This window comes from Oryctolagus cuniculus, chromosome 13 (genome assembly GCF_051225735.1).
Source record: "Oryctolagus cuniculus isolate XC-2025 breed Fujian yellow rabbit chromosome 13, ASM5122573v1, whole genome shotgun sequence".
Classification (NCBI taxonomy): domain Eukaryota; kingdom Metazoa; phylum Chordata; class Mammalia; order Lagomorpha; family Leporidae; genus Oryctolagus; species Oryctolagus cuniculus.
In genome coordinates, this window is record NC_142879.1 from 54,413,970 (window position 1) to 54,426,328 (window position 12,359).

General features: G+C 46.6%; 1 long non-coding RNA gene across 1 annotated transcript in view; it reads right to left on the bottom strand.

Moving 5' to 3' along the window:
• Positions 1-2,259, bottom strand: part of LOC103350930 (uncharacterized) — a 221,876-nt gene extending 219,617 nt beyond the window's left edge. Inside the window, exon 1 of the long non-coding RNA XR_016218998.1 lies at positions 1,980-2,259. This is a non-coding gene — a long non-coding RNA (uncharacterized LOC103350930). The remainder of the gene's footprint in view (positions 1-1,979) is intronic.
• Positions 2,260-12,359: the final 10,100 nt, after the last annotated feature.

Sequence of the window (12,359 nt, forward strand, 5' to 3'; positions counted from 1 at the left end):
CTTCTTGTCTAAGCTTATTTCTGTTTAGCTGGGGAGAGAATTCTTTCAATTTAGGGGTGTTTTTCCACATTCACAAACCACACATCATCTGTACTACTGGAAGGAGGGGGTGTGGTATGGAGTAGACTCTGGGTGTGGCCTGACACCAAGTGCCCTTTTAGCTCAGACTGGCAGCTGAGCGAGTGGTCACTGCCAGTGTCAGAGGAAGAGCCGGCAGCCCAGGGACACCCATCATCTCTCAGCAGCCTCTGTGAGAACGGCATGGAGGCACAGCTGAATCCGCTGAGCTGCAGGGTCCTCACCCACTAGCAGTCTCTGGAGCCCTGGCTGCCAGATTGCTTGGAAACAATAGGATGGAAAGAGTCTGCCGCCTGATTTTCCACAACAGCTCCTAGCATGCTTTCTGGGGCCACCTGCTGCCTGCCTTCCTTCCTCTTTTCTTTTTCTCTTTTTCTCTCTCTTCTTTCCTTCCTTTGCCTTCCTTTCCTTCTTTTTCTTCCTTCTTTCCTTCTTTTCTGGGAGAGACAGAAACAGATATTGGTCCCTTCCTTGGTTCACTCCCAAATGCCTGCAACGACCAACGCAGACTGTGCCAGGCTGAAGCCAAGAGCCAGCGTCCTGGTCTCCTATGTGGGTGGCAGACGCAAGCATTTGGGTCATTTTCTGCTGCCTTCCCATGAGCATCAGCAGGAAGCTGAATCAGAAGTGCAGAGACTCAGATAGGGATATGGCATCCCAAACAATCCCAGACACTCAGATAGGGATATGGCATCCCAAACAATCCCAGACACTCAGATAGGGATATGGCATCCCAAACAATGGCTTAAGGTGCTGCGCCACACTCCCCCACCCCATCGAGTCACATGTCTCTAAGTTCTTTGCATGCAGGATAGTCCCCTCTCTTACAACACTCCCACACCACCCCCACCTCCTTTTAAAGATACTGACTGGTGGACAGCCCTGGCTCAGGGCTGTCCAGATGTTTCCAAGATGTTTCCAGATGTTTCCAATTGCTCTCTGCCTATGCAATTTTTTTTTCAGTTTTCTGTTCAGATTAGATAGCTAAGAGGGACAATGTAAAACAATAGCTACCATTGATCCACTAATTAAAGGCTCACTATTCACCTGCTGTTCCATTCATTCCTTCACTCGCCATTGAGAGTACCATCCAGGATGCTGTTGGGAGCCCTGCAGATGCAGCAAGGAACAAAACTGGAAGGAGATGAGCATGAAATAGAAGCCTACAGTCCATGGGCCGGGCTCTGGGGAAACACCAAGCAGGGTAGGTCTGAAGGGGAGGGTCACTGGGGCCTGTTAGGCTTGAGAGACCTCTCAGACATCCAATCAGAGGAAGCCAGGTGGGACCCGCGGACGTGCATCTGGGGTTCATAGCGGGAGACCAGGCAGGCAATGCCCCTGTGGGAGCCGTGAGGTGTCGGAGATCATACTTGCAGACACTGGATAAGGTCACTAGGCCGTGGCTGGGGCGGGACCTACGTCTGATAGAGACGCCTCCCTGTGCTGCAGCCGAAGCCAGCCGCGGAGCGCGATGCTCGTGGCCAGGCGGGCAGGACGAACTCGGCTGCCTGTGCGCCACCGGAAGTGTCCGGTACAGCGGTGGAAGTGCAGATGAGGAAGACGGGGGAGGAAGCGCTGGGGCGACGGCCGTGACGGCCGAGCGGACAGAGGGCCCGGACAGGCCGTCCCGGGTAACGGCGCGGGGTAGGTCGCCCGCTCCGGGAATGAGGCACTTGGGTCGTAAGCGGCAGCACCCCCTCGGGCTAACAGCCACCTCGCTGCCTCCATTTTTGCCTGGTGACCATCGGACCTGAATAGTTACGGAGTGAGACCCTCCACCAGGTTCTGCTCTTTACCAGAAAAGATGGCGCACACGCTGCTTTCGGTCCCGGACGTGGACCTGGGATTGGGCCCCTTCCCCGCCAAGTCAGCAGCCCTGGGGATTCACACACATCTCTCACCTGGCATGCCGCCGCGGCATGAACTTTTAATTCCTCAGAACGGACGGAAACCAGATTTCGTAAAACGTACACTTCTGGTACACACACACACACACACACTAATAAATTGTTGGAGCACCTTCATTTCACTGTGAGATCGCTGTGATTTCCAGAATCCGAGTTCGGCTCGGGTCGCGCGGCCCCGGAGCAGGAGGCCGGCAGGGGCTTGGCGCCGCTGGCGGGGCGCCGCCACGAGAGGGCGCCCCGGGCCCTCCCTCGCCTGCGCGCTGCGGTGGAAACAAGCCACGCGCAGGGCCCTCACCTTCCCGAAGCGCCTACGCCCTGGCCCGGGATCCAAGAAGCAGAGGGCGCAAAGCTTGCTGTCCGCCCGGTCCCCTTCTTTGGCTGAAGTTAGCCCGCGTCTAACCCTCGTTCTGAAGAGCAGCCCTGATGTAGAATTTTGCCCATGGAGTAAAAAGGGAGGAACATGGTTTTACAAAAAGTGTACCTGACATGATGTTCGCTGATTTTTTAATTTCTTTTGCTTCTCTAACTGGTCCAGTGTCCTATGCCTCAGTTGCCCAGAACCCTATGCCGTGGAGACTGCGTTTCCAAGCATACACGGTACAGTATACAGTACAGCTCACCTATTAGTTCCCTTGTTTCATGGCAATGCACTACAGCGACACACAGTATGACCAGTGTACGGATGCTTTAACCACTGGGGTTGATAAACCCATCCTGATAAACCCAAACATGTGCATGTGTGCACACAAACACCCTGGGGGCAGTGAGGTAGGTGCCTCCATATACGAATATTCACTGTAATTAAACCAACCAACCTAAACTCTTGAAAACTACTTTTTCTTGATTTGGGTATTTGATTACTCCTTAGGCTGCAAGGTATCTAATGATTATCAGAATGGAATGAATGACTTCACTGTAAATTAGTTTGAGCTGACAGTGACTAGTATTTACAATAGCAAACAACACTGTTGCTCAGGGCTCATGTTTACAGGGCTGGTCAGATGTTCCCTGCAGTCGCCTTCCAGTCACTGTGAAGAAGCTAATCCAATTAACTGTTTACCTGGAAGAAGAGTGGCTGTGGCAAAGGCATAAACTGTAATTGAGTAATTGAGAGACATAACCCTTACTACAAGTATTTCATGTTAGTTTGTGCCTAGGACCTGTGTTTTTTTGTTTTGTTTTGTTTTGTTGAAAGGCAGAAAGAAAGAAAGAGATCTCCCATCTGTTGCTGACTCTCAAAAGCCCACAATAGCCAGGGCTGGACCAAGCCAAAGCCAGGAGCTACCATGTGGGCAGCAGGAACACAAGTACTTGAGCCACCATCACCTGCTGCATCCCAAGGTGACATTAACAGGAAGCTGGAATGAGGGCCCATATGGGTCCTGGCATCCCCCAAGTGGCATCTTAACTGCTGCACCCGCCCATGCTTTTCTGTTGTTTCAGGTGTGATAGCCTGATAGGCTTCACTAATAACAGTTTTCATTTAGCTATTATTGAGGTGCCTGACTTGTGCCACAAACCATTCTAGGTGCTGGGACACAGCAGTGAGCAACAGTAAAAAAAAAAAAAAAAAAAAAAAAAAAAAAAAAAAAGCACGGGGTAGGGGGGGCACTGTGGCGCAGCAGGTTAAGGCCCCGGCCTAAAGCGCCGGCATCCCATATGGGCGCCAGTTGGAGACCCAGCTGCTCCACTTCCTATCCAGCTCTCTGCTATGGCCTGGGAAAGCAGTACAAGATGGCCCAAGTCCTTGGGGCCCCCGCACCTGCATGGAAGACCCAGAAGAAGCTCCTGGCTCCCAGCTTCAGGATCGGCACAGCTCCGACCATTACAGCCAGTTGGGGAGTGAACCAGTGGATGGAACACCTCTCTCTCTCTCTGCATAACTCTGACTTTCAAATAAATAAATAAATCTTTAAAAAAAAAAAAAAAAGGCTCCAATGGGGCAGGCATTGGTACATTGGTTGACACTGCTCGGGCGCCCACAGCCCCTGCTGGTGTGCATAGTTTCAAGTTCTGGCTCTGCTCTGTAACCCTGCTTCCTGCTCATGTAAATCCTGAGAAGCAGCAGGTGGGAAGTGTTTGGGTCCCTGCCACTCTTGTGGGAAACCCAGATGGAGTCCTAGTCACAGCTATTGTGGGTATTGGGGCAGTGAACCAGAAGAGGGACATCTGTCCATCTACCTGTCTATCTCTTTGCCTCTCAAATAAAAAATAAAAAAATAAAAAAATAAACCACACCTCTTTAAAAAGCACTGCTAGCCTAATGCTTACCTAGGGGCTGCAAAACAATCCAAAAAAAAGTGCATACTGATGATGAGGATGTGTTTATCACTTTTTGTCCTCAAAGCACTGTGATATGGCATGGCCTGTGCTAAGATGGCTCATATTCAAGCCTAGAAGACTACTTAACCCACTTCAATCATGAATTTGATAATCTGTCCTCTGTTAATATCCTGGCTTCTACAACATACAGAAGTCAATGTTAAACCATTTAGAACTATAAAAACATTACACAGATGCTGCTTTACATTTTTTAAAGCAATAACATAATATTTAAAGAGCATAGTATAAGCTGAACTAGAGGAACACTGGCTTACTGATGACTTTTTAAAAAATCTCCCTCAATTTATTTGAAAGACAGTTAGAGAGAGAAAGAAAAAGAGATAACTTTTTGCTGGTTCACTCCCCAAATGGCAACAGTTAGGGCTGGGCCAGGCTGAAGCCAGGAGCCAGGAACTCCGTTCGGGTCTCCAGGGGCCCAAGTACGTGGGCCAACTGCTGCTTTTTCCAGGAGCACTAACAGGGAGCTGGATCAGAAGTGGAACAGCCAGGATTTGAACCTGGTGCTCATATGGGATGCAGATGTCACAGGTGGCAGCTTCACCCGCTGTGCCACAATGCAGGCCCCTTACTGGTGTCAAGACTAGTAAGATTAGGCCAGAACTTTAACAGAAGGCATCATCTACTTTCAGCTGTCATTTACTTCTCTGAAGCAAAATCGCAGGAATCTACCATATTCTAAATATCTTTTACAGGGAGCAAGGCAGTCAGTCCAATATGGACTCCACGAGTTTTAAGTACCTTCCTACCAGGTAGCCTCCCTTGGCAGGTTGCTTTAGGCAGCTCTCTCTGCATTAAATGGCTGGCTTGCCCAACTGTGTTCAAAAGAAACCACTGGGGCCGGCGCCGTAGCTCACTTGGTTAATCCTCCGCCTGCAGCGCTGGCATCCCATATGGGTGCTGGTTCTGTCCCAGTTGCTTCTCTTCCAGTCCAGATCTCTGCTGTGGCCCCGGGAAGGCAGTGGAGGATGGCCCAAGTGCTTGGGCCCTGCACCTGCATGGGAGACCAGGAGGAAGCACCTGGCTCCTGGCTTTGGATTGGCACAGCACTGGCCATAGCGGCCATTTGGGGAGTGAACCAACGGAAGGAAGACCTTTCTCTCTGCTCTCTCTCTCTCTCACAAACTCTGTCAAATAAAATAAATAAATAAGAAACCACTCCTGCAGCCAAGCAGTACTAAGTTGCCCAAGTCTACAGTCATCATGGGAGGTATGGCACACAAGGTCCACGGCCTCTAAGGTGTCTGTGTGTGCATCCCTGCCCAACCTAGGGACACTCCTGCATTTCTCTGGAGGTATGATGAATGTTTCTCTGGAGGTATGATGAATGGGAGATGTACACAGATGAAACAGACACTAGACCTACACTGAAGGAAGAGGTGATGCTGTCTAGGCCAGAATCCATTCCAGCTGCTGACACGACTTCACAGGTCCCCAAGAATTATGACACTTATCTGTCACCTGCGTGCTCTACATGGAGTGATCTTTCCTTTTCCCTAGGATAGATAAAATTACTACTGTTTTTTAAGCAAGTGCACAATTGGCCTTATGCAGAAGTTAGATACGGCAACAGTAAGCACACGTAAATTCTGCAAATTTCCCGCTTGAAGTCAAGAATGTTGAATGTCACTTTCTGTTGGAGAATCGTGTCATAGCACTTCCCTTTCTACCGCCTACTCTCCCGAGATTTGGATGTGGCTCGCAGATGAACACAGGGCCCACTTCAGAATGGGGTCCAACGTGGTTTAGGAAGAGATCTCACCTTTAGCAGACAGTTGAGAGTTATAATGAAAGCATCTGAATGTTGCCTGGTATTGTGTCTGATAAGAAACAAAGGCACAGAAAAATCCTTCAACTCACTGTTCATTCTGTCCTGAAACTTTCCTTTTTAATTAAAACAATCAGCGTAAGGCCTAGCACAGAGAGTCGTTTCTAATTTTTCAGGTATAAGACTATCTCTTCTCTATTTTTTCAAGGACAAGAATATTTTAATTCAGCTCAAGGTAAGAAGACTGCCCAGCCTCCTTGAGTTCACTTCCACCTGTAGTTACAACTTCTCATCAATATGGGAGACAGATACTGAGGATCCAAAGAAAAATAAAACCTACAAACTCATGGTTCTTCCTAACAAGGAAGAAGGTAAATAAGCAAATGATTTCAAAATATCATTTGAATTTTCCTCCTATGTAATGAAGAGGAAGCTAAGCTCAGAAAGTATTTCTAAGTAATGAAGTACCCAAGCAGTTAAATCCCAAGGTCAGACAACCAGTATGAGAGCCAGAATGCAAACCACAGTACCCATTGTTGAGATTACAATCTTTTTTTTTTTTTTTTTTTGACAGACAGTGAGAGACAGAAAGGTCTTCCTTCTGTTGGTTCACCTCCCAAATGGCCACTATGGCCGGCGCTGTGCTGATCCAAAGCCAAGAGCCAGGTGCTTCCTCCTGGTCTCCCATGCGGGTGCAGGGCCCAAGCACTTGGGCCATCCTCCGCTGCCCTTCCTGGGCCACTGCAGAGAGCTGGACTGGAAGAGGAGCAACTGGGACTAGAACCCAGCGCCCATATGGATGCCAGTGCTGCAGGTGAAGGATTAGCCAAGTGAGCCACGGCGCCAGCCCACAATCATTCTTAAATTATTTTATGCAGTAATAATATTAAGTTGAGCTTGCCAGATGTCTGATGTAATGCCTGGAAAGTATTGTATTTTTTCATTAAATTTATTAAGGTCAGGTTATTTTATCTACCATCTTAAAAAAAAAAAAAGCTATTTTCATCTACTTGAAAGAGAGGGAGAGGGAGGTAAGGAGGAAGTAAAGGGAAGGAGAGCTCTTCTATCTGCTGGTTCGCTTGTCTGCTACAGCCAGAGCTGGACAAGGCCAAAGCCAGGAGCCAGGTACAACATCAGGGTCTCCCACACTGGTGGCCTGAGCACTCACGCCATTATCTGCTGACTCCCATGGTATGCATTGAAAGGAAGCTGCATTGGAAGTGAAGTAGCAGGAATGGAAACTGGCACTTCCGATTTGGAATGCCAGTGTCCCAAGAGGCAGTTTAACCCATTGCACCATGTTTGCCCCTGGTTATCTTTGGATGTGTAAGTGAACATAAAAATCAGTCACCTGTGAAAGACAACAAAATCCCAAGTCTTCAAAGTTCTACAGGAGATGCTATCCTGGACTCTGCTGTCTACAGTCCATCAAGCACAAGGTAAAAATAATAAAGCAGAATAATCCTGTCCTTTCAAAGGGCCTGGGAATATAGATTGGTCCACAGAACAATAGCCTCAATGAGCTGTGCAAAATTTACTCTCCCTCATATGACAAATTTTCATGAAGAGTGAAATCAGAATGACTCCCAAATTATGTTTCAAAAACAAAAGGGGGGGGGGGCAATGCTGTGGCGTAGCAGGTAAAGCCACCACCTGCAGTCCTGGAATCCCATATGGGCCCCAGTTCAAGTCCCAGATGCTCTTTTGATCCAGCTCTCTGCTATAACCTAGGAAACCAGAAGATGGCTCAAGTCCTTGGGCCCCTGTACCCACATGGGAGGCCTGGAGGAAGCTCCTGGCTCCTGGCTTAGCATTGGCACAGCTCCAGCCACTGCGGCCATCTGAGGAGTGAACCAGCGGATGGAAGACCTCTCTCTCTGCCTCTCAAATAAATCTTTAAAAACAAAAACAAAAGGGAGCATTTAGCCCAGTGGCTAAGACACCAGTCAATAACCCACATCTCAAATCAGAGTATTTGGGTTGGATTCTCAGCTCAAATTACCAACTGCAACTTCCTGCTACTCCAGATTCTGAGACAGGAGTCTCAAGTTAACTGGATTCTACCCACCCACGTGGGACACTTGAATTTAGTTCTCAACTTCTGCCCCAGCCATTGCAAGCAGCTGAGGAACAACACAGTGGAAGGCAGCAGTCTAATACTTTTCTTAATCCCAAGGCTCTGTCCATGCTGTTTGTAAAGATTGTATCACTCCTCACAATCATGTGTCTTTTCCTCTTTATTTGCCTTAAGACTCTTGAATTTCATTGTGAAAAATTCTTATCCTTCTTCTGCCCATTAGGCCTTCCATTATTTACTGAGCACTTAACTGTTTTACCCTGGGGATTCTAATGATCAAAGCCATAGTCCTTAGAAATGAGCTAGTAGAGGCCAGTGCCGGGGCTCACTTGGCTAATCCTCTGCCTGCGGCGCCGGCACCCTGGGTTCTAGTCCCGGTCAGGGCGCCGGATTCTGTCCTGGTTGCTCCTCTTCCAGGCCAGCTTTCTGCTGTGGCCCGGGAAGGCAGTGGAGGATGGCCCAAGTGCTTGGGCCCTGCACCCACATGGGAGACCAGGAGGGAAACACCTGGCTGCGCCAATCTGAAGCAGCCATTTGGGGGATGAACCAACAGAAGGAAGAGCTTTCTCTCTGTCAATTTCTCTAATTCTGCCTGTCAAAAAAAAAAAAAAAAAAAAAAAAAACTAGTAGAAATTACAACACAGGGCTGGCATTGTGGCACAGCAGGATGTTGCCATTTGAAAGGCCAGCATGCCCATAAGAGTGGGACTTGGCCCAGCCCTGGCTGTTAGTCACTTGCACAGTGAACCAGTGGATAGTTCTGTAATTGCCTTTCAAATCAAACTTAAAAAATAAAAAACTATAGACCTGGGTAAATCCTATAGAATATCCCAGAATTCCTGCTTATTTTGTCAATGTTATATAAATTATGTGACTCCTTTATCAGTATAAATGGAAATTAAAGGTTTCCAACCTCCACACTGCCCTCTCATTTGCTTTCAGAAGTCATGGCCTTTAAAATCATTTGATTTTTCTGAAGAACAAATATGGAATTTATTTTGAACTGGTCTAGCTGGTAGGCTACTTTCTTATTATTTTATTTTTATTTTTTGACAGGCAGAGTGGACAGTGAGAGAGAGAGAAAGGTCTTCCTTTACCGTTGGTTCACCCTCCAATGGCCGCTGCGGCTGGCGCACTGTGCTGATCCGAAACCAAGAGCCAGGTGCTTCTCCTGGTCTCCCATGTGGGTGCAGGGCCCAAGCACTTGGGTCATCCTCCACTGCACTCCCTGGCCACAGCAGAGAGCTGGCCTGGAAGAGGGGCAACCGGGACAGAATCCGGCGCCCCAACCAGGACTAGAACCTGGTGTGCCAGCGCCGCAAGGCAGAGGATTAGCCTAGTGAGCCACGGTGCCGGCCAACTTTCTGAAATTTCCTAAACTAATTTAGAGAATTCTTCCATCCACTACTGGTTCACTACCCAGATGGCTGCAACAGAGCCTGCAGTTTCATCTGGGTCTCCCATGTAGGTGCAGGGGTCCTAGGTGGACATCTGCTGCTTTTTTCCCAGGCCATCAGAAATGGAGCAACCAGGACACGAACTTGTTACACAATGCTGGCCCCTATTAACATCATCTTTGACCTCAACAAAGCTATTATCCTGTAAGGATTTCCTATTCATGTTTCTCACGTGACCATTAAGTTCCACTGTTATTTTCAGTGATCTCAGACCTACAGGAGCATCACCTAAGAACTTGCCAGAAACACTAATATGTGCATGGGGTCCTACACACCTGCTGCCTGGTAACCTGTTGCTTTAAACTTTCCAGATGATTCTGATACATGGTGAAGTTGAACTACCATTACTATTCATAACCCTGCACCTAGTGACACCAGAGCTGGAGTTCTTTACCTAGAATCTGAGACCCCTTGAAGTCAAAAGCAAACGTACATTCTCCTGGGGAAGCAGCTATTTCCCTCCTGACATCCTCCAAGAGATGTTAACCACCTAAAAAAGGTTAGATGCCACCGCATCAAATTCAGCAGTGTTCACTTCTGCAAATATACACCAAGCCAAAATTTTCTCCAAGCCCTTTAATATTCACTTAAACAGCTTAGGCACAAGCAATAATAAACTGCAATTTTTACATCACAAGAGAATTTTGTATGGTATCTGCATGATATACCGATTTCCCCATCATCTCTTCTACAATAACATTTTATTAATTCTCTGGTCTACAGGTTGATTCAGTAAAGTCAGAATGGCAGGCAGGAAGGTGGTAAAAATATCAACCGTACTGAGGGGTACAAGGAACAAACATTTACTGGCTGCCTACTGCCCACAGTATGTTTTATACAATTAAATGTGAAGTTCCAGTTATCTGTCAATAGAATAGCATCACTACCACCATTCTATGCCTGTTTTAACTGCTGTCACTGAAAGTACAAATTGTGAGATCAAACAATACATTTTTGCCCAAAGCAGCATGTCAACATGCACTAATGGATACTTGCCATTTCTAAGATCTTACAAAAGTGTGCTACATTAGCACACAGAATCACAAAAGCTGTTATTACTCCACTTAAATCTAGGGTTTTCATCCTGGGCACCATTTGGCCAGCATCATGACTCCCTGGTTCCATCACTGGGCAAAACTGAGCATAGGCACAGCCAGTGTTCAGCAATTAGGTTCTGAGAAAAAAAAAAATCAGTGGATCTTTTTATGTTTTTACCTAATAGTTTTAGTGGCACCTAATTGTAAATCACCAACACTGAAGATATAAAGTTGTGGAATGAAAATGTCTCTTTGCAAGCACTAGCCCACAGCTGATTATTTTCAAATATCTAAGTGGCAGACAGCTCATACTGCAGTAGCTATCCAATCAAAAGCATACTTTCTACTCTCCTCCAACCTAACTTGGCCTCTCTTCTCCAGCCAGCACTGGTTTTTCTAAGCTCATTCTTTTGTTGCTGTCTCTTGCTCCACTTCCCATTTCTAGTTTCCTCTACGCCTGGAACTGGTGCAGATTCTTTCATAGCTGCAAGGTCCAACACTGATCTATGATTAAAACCAATCATCCAGCATATTGTGCCCGCCCCCCCTCCCTGAAAAGCATTTTGCACCACTTCCAAAACAGCATGGTTTAAAGGTTCAGGATCACAAACCTGGAAGGAACCTGAAGGAGAGTCCTCACGTATGTGAGTCACTCACTCTGATGGAACAATTTTAAAGAACATTAGAGATATGTTCAGAGATGTAATGTGACTTGGCCAAGGCTGTGCAGCTAAATCAGAGGCAGAAAGTGCAGCCATCATCCACTACACCACAAAAAAATCCAAGATTAAGGTTAAGAAAAGCCAGAATAAAGAGAAACCAGAGTAAAAGGTCTAGTAGATAAGAAAAGTCTCTAGGACCTCTCCAAACTTTTAGATGGAATAAAAACAATGTGTATAATGAGAAATACTGCACAGTCCAACTGCTGCCATTAAGGACCACAGTGCAATTATTCTCAGCTTTGAAACTGAACCCGCGGCCGCAAATGTCAGATAAATTAATCGAGTGGAAGAAGGATTAAGGAGACACACGGAGATAAAAGCCAAAGGAAACCAACCCTTTTACAAGCAGATCATCCGAGTTATCATAAAGGTTAAGTTTTAGCTTACTTTAGGGAGCACTGACAGATCCCATTTAATTTCAGTGATAAAGCAACAAGATATTTACAACATTTTTAAAAACATCAATTCAGAAATACTAAGTCAGGCAAGCATGCAAAATTCAGAATATAAACAAATACAAAGCCAGGTTGCCCAAATACACTTCTCAGGTGAAGATGGATTTGAAGCTGTCCAACGGAACCAACTGAATCAGGAGCAGAAGGGGACACCTCAGAGATCAGGAGACTGATTTCCTTACTTCATAAATGAGCAAAATGAGCAGACATGAACTGGCAAAAGCTCACATAGCTAGATTAGTGGCATATACAGATCTAATTCCTAGTGTTATTTGCAACTCCACATATTTAAAACACATGGAGAAAAATCCCCAGAACACATGAAGGCCACTGATTTAAACACAACATCTCCAGACTAACCCAAGGGGACAGGGTGAAGTTGCTAGCACAGCAGCACACCGCACATGGTTAAGAGATTAAATGGAAATGTCTCTTGAAGAACTTTAATGCTCAGTCTTCACAATACAATCAAGTTTCCATTCAATTTTCTAATTTATGTCAAAATGTGCTAGTTTATA